The sequence below is a fragment of the Rhea americana genome, unplaced genomic scaffold, assembly GCF_003343005.1.
Source record: "Rhea americana isolate MKP2758 unplaced genomic scaffold, rheAme1 scaffold_105, whole genome shotgun sequence".
Taxonomy (NCBI): domain Eukaryota; kingdom Metazoa; phylum Chordata; class Aves; order Rheiformes; family Rheidae; genus Rhea; species Rhea americana.
The window spans coordinates 3057134-3066023 of NW_028185095.1; the positions used below are offsets into that span (position 1 = coordinate 3057134).

At 50.4% G+C, this 8890-nt stretch overlaps 1 long non-coding RNA gene across 1 annotated transcript; it reads right to left on the reverse strand.

The window, feature by feature from the left end:
- Positions 1 to 528: 528 nt before the first annotated feature.
- Positions 529 to 2198, reverse strand: LOC146601307 (uncharacterized). The gene is made up of 3 exons (XR_014896274.1): positions 1376 to 2198; positions 849 to 1224; positions 529 to 753 (listed from the first exon to the last, which is right to left on the reverse strand). It is a non-coding gene; the product is annotated as an uncharacterized LOC146601307 (long non-coding RNA).
- Between the last annotated feature and the right edge of the window lie 6692 nt (positions 2199 to 8890).

Consider the following 8890-nt stretch of genomic DNA (forward strand, 5'->3'; position numbering starts at 1 on the left):
CAAAAATAGCATGAATCCAGCCACGAAGAAAAGCCAACACTGTGGACGTCATGGAAAATAAAGGTCTAGGATTGCCTGGGCTGCCACAAGGTCGCTCCGTCGCCAAACCCATGGCTCAAACCCAGCCTAGTTCAAGACTCCTATAGGGAAAACTGCCGATATGGACACCAACCTCCCCATCCCCAGGATTATCCTGGGATTTGACGTTGCTCTAGGGAACCCACCCCTCCGCAGAAAGAGTTTCCTGCTATGGCTCTGAAGACGTCCTTGAGAATGAGTCTGCGGGTGGAGAACAAGCCAGGCTGTTACCTTAGAAAAACGAAGGCAAACTCGAGTCAGTGCTTGTTTCTGGTTTCTGCCGTTGTTGTTCACTCACTCAGGATGAAATGGAAACTTTTCAAAATTCTGAGCATTTTTCAKCTAATACCATAAAATTGCACTCAGTCCGTTAATATCCATTTTGCTGTGACCACGCGAGAGTGAAAACCCAGGGAGATGCCTTAAAGAGGGGTTTGGGGGAGAGAGACAAGATAAGTTGCTTGCACACCTGAACAGAGTTGTAAAAATGTAATTTTATTTCTTACTTCTTACCTTACTCTCTTCGAGTTAGACCAGAATTAACAACTATCCCATTGCGATTAGCAGCTGGCCCTTTGGTGGCTCCTCCTGGTAGCTTTCGTGGTGGCTGCTCGTGCRTGAGGCCTCCCTGAATTCCTGCGCCACCTCTCACTGCTGAGAGCAGCAGCCCGTGACCTGAAAAACACACAAAAAATGAGTTTTCTGAGATGTCACCGCTCATCATTTTCACTTGGGTGGATTGTTTTAAGTCTGTTTTGCTTGTATTTTACCGAGTCCAAAAAACGAGTTTTCTGAGATGTCACCGCTCATCACTTCCACTTGGATGCATTGTTTTAAGTCCGTTTTGCTTGTATTCTGCYGTGTTCATGTACGAGAATAAATAGCAAAGGAAAAGCAGAAGGAGTGGTGGCGATATAACCAGGCAGCGTGTCCGATTATGTTGTCTCCAGGTGTTGCCACGGTTGAGCGTAACTTGCTTGCTTCCTGGTGCGTCCCCGTGGAGGCGTTTTGCAYGCCGGCGCCGGGGGAAGCTCTCTCCTCGCGGGCTCTCCGCTGGTGGACACCTCCTTCCCTTCGGCGCGGGTGCGACCTTTCCGTGGACGTTCGTGCCAGTCGGGAACGGGCGTTTGCTTCCYTCTCGGGTATCTGTGTTCGCAAAGCAGAGTTAGTGGGAGCCCTTAACAGTGCTTGCTGCACTCCACCTCGGTGCGAGGTGCATCTGCGTATTTAGGTAAACGAAACATGAAATGTATCTAGAAAAGATATGTATCGAGCGCGTTGTTTTATTTCCACCTACCGATCAGAAGCGCGACGATACGATGCCGTTCCTCCAAAGCACACCTCTTCGCCGTGTTTCCCAAGCCCAGACCGCTGAGGTCGGTAGGAAAGCTTTCCTTGGTTTAAATGGGGTTTGCATCAAGCGCTAACACCGCACAGAAAGCGCTTCCCAGATCTACAGCCCTAGCTCTGAGCAGCAAGGAAAAGCAAGGAAATGCCAGCTGCCRGCTGTCGGTGGAGGAGGGCGGTGCTGGTGCCGGGCGCGGGATACTCTGCGCTGCGAGTTTTGGCACAATYTCACCCCTGGAGAAAGCATTTCCCCCGTTTATGTGAAAGTCACTCATGACTGGGAARGGCCGGAGGCCGGGGCTTCTCTTCCTTACCGGTGTGCAGAAATGTGGGTACATAGGGTATACAATAAAAATAGGACTGCTCTTGCTCTTTAGGGCAAAACAAGATGAGGAAACATTTACCCCTGGCATTAAGAGYTTTTACGAAGCCAGTGCAGATGAGACGCTCTTTCCTTCAAGAAAAGGAAGTGAAAATAAGAGATTGCCAGGGACGGGCAGGAAGAGATGGTTGGCTCCATCTCTGCATGGTGACAGCATCAGATAATGTTCTCCTGAAAGCAGCAGMGGCAGCGCAAGAGACACCCACAGCCTGCTCCCTGTTCCCCCGGGGCGATGGGGAAAAGCTTGGCCGAGTGATCTGCGTCAGGCTGAGCGGCAGTAGGTCCTGGGAAAGCTTTGCACTGTGTTCGTGGGCATAGYTGTTTCTGTCCTTCAGCTAGTCAGGACGTGTTCCTGCTCTCCAGCCTTGCAGAGGGAGCACGTCCCAGGGCTGTACGAAGCTGTTTGTAATATGAATACGCTTTTACACCAGCTCCCTTTTCTCTGCTCAAACCAAGGTCAGAAAAAACATCTGGGTGCAATCCTGGGCAACATGCTCTAGGTGACCCTGCCGGAGCAGGGGGTGTTGGACTAGATGATCTCCAGAGGTTCCTTCCAACCTCACCCATTCTGTGAAAAGTTGTTTAGAAAGTAAAATGGCTACATCGATGGGGGAGCTGAAACTTGCCTTATTTTTTTCTCACTTGTGATCACATTCCCAGCATAGTGTCCAGGCCCTGAGTGCTCCAACAAGCCTTAATGACCCTCAGCAGCCTCACCTGGGACCTCCTCACAGAGGGGCCGAGGGGCTGCATCTAAGCTCAGGTCCAGGTTACGCAGTAGGTTTGCCTGTCCAAGCTCGGCCTTTGGGTTTGTCTCGTTTGACCTTGGACTTACGTTGCAGTGGCTTGTCTCCAGTCTCTGATCCGTCTCCTGCAGCTCCTGACTGGACGGACCTCGGGCCTGGTTCCTCACCTCGCCTTGTCTAGGCTTGTTGATGCAACGTGCTGTCAGCAACCTGCTCCGCTCAGGTGCTGTGGGACGTGTCCTGCTCGGTGGGGGCACTGCCTGTGCCCCTGGCTTGTGGACACTTCTCCTGGTGCATAGGCAAGCTGACCGCCCTGCTTCCTTGCACAGTAACACTGAAACAGTCTGGAAGTCTCTGTGGACCGAAGCTTGGGAAGAGCCTGCCAGGAGGTTCCCTCAGCTGGCTGGGATGGCTTTCTAAGGAATTTCTCCATTACAAACCTTGTATGATGTGACTTTTTATGAGTGAGGGCTGATGAGGATAATGTACTAACTAGGTGGGAACTGGTTAACAGCGATAAATTTGTGCCTCTATGAGGATAACGCAGCAGCCCCTCATGGAAAGCAGGTGTCMCCCCTGGCTCTGGCTGTTGGACAGAGCATCCGAGGTCATGGTCAAACTGCAGCAGTTTGTCGAGACAAGATCACTGCCAATAGCGGCCGAGATAATAAATGTCAGGGGAACGTTTGATTTAATCTCTACCCGAAGAAAGCTCTAGAGACAGTGAAGGATGAGGTCTGGAGAAGCAGGGAGTGGAAGAAGAGTGCTGCGTCCACGGCTGACAAAATGACTCAGTGGCTGAAATGGGAAATCAAAGCTGCGTATCTAACTTCCTGACGGCGGCTGCCGGGGGGCCTTGCCGTCGCCTGCTACGAGCTCAGCCAGGTCTCGGGCTTTGGAGACAGCGCTGCCCTTCCTGTGCTACCTGCTCCCTGTCCACCTGCCCTCATGGGGAAATGTTTTCCCTATTTCCAGTCTAACCTCTCTTTTTGATTTATGCCCGTTGTCTCATCTTCCTGCTGAGTGAAAGCTCAGTCCGTCTGTTATTCCCTGTAATACGTGGCATTAGGGTTAATTCCATTAGGGTTACTCAGAAGGTTTTCACTGCAACTACTTAGAAGGGAAAAATGCCATTTTTGCAAGCCTGAAAGATGAGAAGTCATCGTCATGGATATTTGCTGGAAATAAAATGATTATATGATCACTGGCCTCTAATATCACATCATAATATAATAGACAAGGAATTAAATCCCACTCTTCAGATGACATGTAACACRAGCTAAAGCCAGAGTATGAAAATTTCCACGTTGAGAAATGTGAAATTATTTCCTGTTCTGATTCAGAATGGTATTCGGGGGAAATTCCCAACTTTCTGCAAGCTGGGAATTCTACCTTGCAACCAGCACTGCTTGGCATTACTTATTCCAGCCTTCAGCTTTTGTGAAACAGCTAGTTAAGGGTGTTTGGGGGSAAAGTCTGAGCAATACTAAGCAGTTACCACGCTTTCGTCCTCCGAGATGGAAGTGGGTTAGAGCAGCGCAGCAAAGAGCAGCTCGGGGCAGCCTGTACCGGGTCCCGATTTCACTCCAAGCACAGGGAATAGGCTGCTCACCAGATCGTTTTCCGTGAAGTCCCCTCGGTTCCGGGTCTCGCTCCCCGCCTGCTCCTGGCCGAGACTGGGCTTGTTGCACTTCGCAGCAGGCTGCCACGCTAATGCATATGGATTAGAGAGTATTTACTCAGGGGTGAATGAATAACAAAAAATAACAAACATATTATTGCCATGTCTTTCCATAGTTTGCATGAGAAATTCATTTTGTCTTTGGCTTTTGGGTTTATTTTTAGTTCTTTTTTTTGTATGTGTGTGTATGTGTATTCTTGTATATCTTTTTCTCGCAAAAGATGCCTCTAAGCTATCAGGATAGAAGTGTTGTATAACCTAAACCAACTTTCATATCGCRCTACCTTAACCTGAGCGTGCTGCTTCATCCACGTCTAGCTGGCGTGCTGCAAACCCGTTGGCAAATACCTTGGCAAATCGTTAGTCTCTGGACTTGCAGAAGTACCGTAACGATTAATACTTTGGAATTATGACTAATGCTTTGGAGTGGTTGCAACAATGTACTGTGTTAAATGGATTAAGGTACAGTCTGCTCCTGCGGAGCTGGCGCTTGGATGAGCTGCAGTTCTCAGTTGTGTCGCAAGCAAGTGCTGGGCTCGTCCTTGCACTTGCTGAGTCACATGAAGCTGTGCTCAAACGCCTGCAAAGATAAGTAGTGTGGAGACATTTAGCTTCCAAAAAGCCAGACTCTGTGTTTCTAGAGGCTATAAATCTCCGATACGGGTAGGAAGCAAGTGTTGTCTAACGTCTGAAGCTGATATTTTTTTTCCCCTGGAGCAAGTTTGTCCTGACTCTGTTTTCTTGGCAAACCTGATGGAAGAGCCGGTGCTTGAAACATGCTGTTTCAAGCAAGTGCAAAAGATGCAAAGCACATCCCGACTCCATGATGAGGAGGTGCGGGGCTTGGGGAGGAGCGGGAGAGACAAGGTCAGCCAGCGCTGTGAAGGCAGCAGTGTGCTGCAGCAGGGATCGACGACTTCAACACTCGCAACTATTCCCTGCTAAGAAGGAGGAAATCAAGTTTAAAAATCAACCTTATGGCCACAGTCAGGCTGCATGTTCTGATACGCTCGGTCACGTCAGTCTGCCTAATTCTGTTTCACTCTTTCAGTGCCTGCAAAGCTCTTGCACTCCACCAAAGTACTGGAGAAGTCAACCAACTTGTAAGCTTGTCCTGTTTCTGATGGGTKGTCTCGTTGTCCGTGTCCTGTTTCTGATCGGTTCACTCTCACTGAGACTTAGTGGTTAAAGTTCAAGACCCGGGTTACTCATCTCTCACCTATCTACATAGGCTCTAAAGACATAGTCATATAACGAATGCCAAGAAAGTCGTGTGTTTACATCCAAAAGTTAGATCTCTCAAAGCAAGCTCTAAAATCTCGATTATGGAAAATGATGTGGCAAAACAACTTGAAAATAAATTGGCTGTTTATGGTAGACCCTCTTGATATGATTAGAAAGGACAAGGAAACTGGCCCTGACTTTAAAAGTTATTGTACTGAGGAAAACTTAGCTTTGCCCGTGCTTTCTACACCAGTGGAAAGAGAATCGATCACGGTCTCGGTTACTCTGAGTTGGTACAGGCAGCAGAATCCAAATCTCAGATTAAAACTTCCAGTCCTGCCAACGACGACTGCTTTTGGCAAGGTAAAGACGTGGTAGAACAGGACGTTTGGGAACAGACAGAGCACTTCTGGGCAATGGAGAGGACACTGAGACTGGGCTCTTCTGCAACACGCGGGGCCCAGGCACCGAAATGTCTGGACTGCAGAAGAACAAACCCGCAGAGGTTTCTGTCCGACCCCTGCGGGCCTTCTTCAGGCCACCTGCTTGGTGCCTTTCGCTCAGTGTCCGAGAAGTTTCTAATCCGAATCTTTCATTGCTGGCTTGAACCTGCACATTGTAGGACGTACCTGAGCTCTGCACTGGAGCTATGGATGGTGGGAAGAGCTCCCAATCGCTTTTGCAATGGTAATAGGATTTCAGCTTTGAAGCCATATAGGCGGATTTGAAAATTTTATCACGGAGAATATTCTGTAGAATTTGCCTTTAAAAACCTTAAGGACACTGTTAATAGTAGAGATCCTGTAGATGTCTCCCGAGACCTGTCAGAGGTCTAGCTGGTGAGGGGAAAATTATTTTCTCCTGAAGCTAGCCTAACTCATTTTATAATGTATAACTTAATGGTACTGAGGAGAGGCAGCAGAAACAGACAGACAGAGCCCGCATTAATTCYATTTACTCTTTTCTTAATAATCTACTGCACAACCTAAATTGCATATTCCTTTCTCTTTCTTTTCATCTTCTGTTACCTCCCAGAYTGAACACTGAACACCGCAAGTGATCTAATTCTGCAATTCCTAACGTCTGCAGCCAAGGGCTGGCCTGTCACAGCTCCCCGGTYCCAGCTTCTCACTGCGCTCATCAGAGCAGAGCTGCATGGCTCGACTCTAACAAGCTCTCTGGGGTGTGGAGTCTAGTTCCAGCCTAGGCCAGTTTCTGTGCTTGCTCTTATCTTCCAGGCTTCCCTTACGGAGCGATTTACAGCGCGCGAGCTGCTGCCGTGGGAACCCCTGGCGCTCGCAGCCTCCCTCTCCCGGGTGGCTCTGCAGCTCTTTGAGTCTTTGCAACAAGGCGTCACGCATGTTCTTGGGACAACCGTGCTGGAAAGCTGTCGTCGTCCCAGCTACGGGACCAGCATGCTGAGCTGGTTGCCCCGTGCTGTAACTAGGATGCCCATAAACATTTTGCGAAGCAGTGAATATCTAGGTGTCGCTTTGCACGGGAAGAAAAACTCCAGTCCAGTTTGCTGCTGCGCACAACTTCACCCCGCCACGCAGCGCTCGAGGCACGTGCCGGCGGGGGCTCTACCAAAGCTTAAGCCGTGCCTGAGAGTGCTCTTGGAGGTCTGCTASCTGGAAAATGCGGCCGTCGTCACTGTTCTCCAACTCCCCCAAAGCCAGAAGGGTATTCACGGGCCGCCAGCGCAGAAGCAAAGCGCCGGTCCCCGTCGGACAGAGGCCGATGCGGCGGCGCTGCCCGGGCAGGAAATTCCAGCCCGTTGCTCTGACGCTCTCTCTCTGCCGCGCTTGGGAAGCGCCGGCATCGCCCCGCGCGCTGTGCGCGCCGCCGTCGGCTCCCGCGCGGCTCGGCGCGAGCCCAGCGCCGCGACACRCTCGGCAAGCGCCGCGCAGGAGGCGGTGGGGCAGCGCGGCCGCCGGGTTCCTTGACCTCTCCTCGGTGCGACGCCGCTGAGGCCAAGCGCTGTGCGGAGAGGAATATTCCTGGAGCAGAAGAGCATCGATGAGCCCGTGGCTTGTTATGAAGTACGGGTTGTCAAACTATCCCTGGTCAGAGACTTTAAAGTTCTACCTTTTTTTTTCCTGCCTGGAGTATATGGTTGGAAAAATAAAGGATCACAGGCAAGTGATCACAAAAGTTGTCTTTTTTGGTGCCGGCATGTGTTTGGGATCAAAGAACCGCTTCTCCCTGCAGGAGAGGTCTCTCGTTGCTCTCAGGCCCTCACAAGCCCTAGACTGCCTTGCCTTCCCTTCCCTTCCCTTCCCTCCCCTCCCCTCCCCTTCCCTTCCCTTCCCTAACAGTGTTAAAAACTGACTCACGCACTCTAGGTCCTGTAATATCAATGTATATTTCCATATGCATGCATGAGACTGCTGTATATACCGTTTAACACATCCTGTAAAACGATACCAGGAAAATTCCCCTCCACGGGGCACGCGGTGCAGCCGAACGTGAAATGCCGCTCTGAAATGCACGGGGAAACGGGTCTGAAGTGATTTACTTCTTCCTGAATTGCCAAATGGCCTTGCTGATAGCGACCGCTAGTTTTACACTGTTAAATTGCAGGAGACAGTATTTGACACGCTGATACAACGGGATATACTTCATACGCTGCCCTAAATACGCGTTAGGAAAAGAACTGGAAGAAAAACCCTCTGAGACAAYTTTTCAATTAATAAATAGAACAGATGCCTGGTGACCGAAAATGGGTGGTATGTAAAAGACCATCGCGGCAGAAAGCAGATGTTGGGAATTCGGGAAAATTTTTGCAATTTATAATCCAGTGAGGTATTAATTTCCATAAGCATTTTGTGGATCCAGTCTCACAGGAGGCCCTGGGGGATAAATCAAAGCGACYCCTCTACGTGTTTATCTTGGCTGCACAAATGTTTCTGCGTAACTTTGGATTTTTTTTTTTTTTTTGGATTTCTAATCTCGAACCATGAAAGAGCAGGGAGAGCTGGGGCGGCGCGGCGAGGGTGGTGGTCACCGGGCCGCGGAGCGCCGCGGCAGGAGGCGGCCTGCGGGGGCTGATGCTTCTCCGCGTGGTCTAGAACGGCTTCGGCAGAGCCTCGAGCTCCTCGTATTTCAAGCAGCTTCCCCCCACTTCTGCCTCGCTAACTCTCCCGTCTATTTTAAATTCCATCCGTACGCGTGGCTTTGCTCTGCTCCCTCCAGGCGTGAACAGATGCCTTCTCCTCGGTACCCTTTTCTTTTTCAGTTTAACACTCCAACTTTTATTTCCGTCTGCGTTTTGCAGAGCCACAAAGTGAAGCTTACGCGCCGAGCGCGGACGCGCTCCCCCCGCTCCCGGTTGCGGTCCGGCCCCGCTCCAGCCTGGCCTCCGCCGCAGCAAGCACAGGTAGCTAGCGCGGCGCTGACCTCAACTAACTTCGTTCTCTCCCTTTTTTCCCC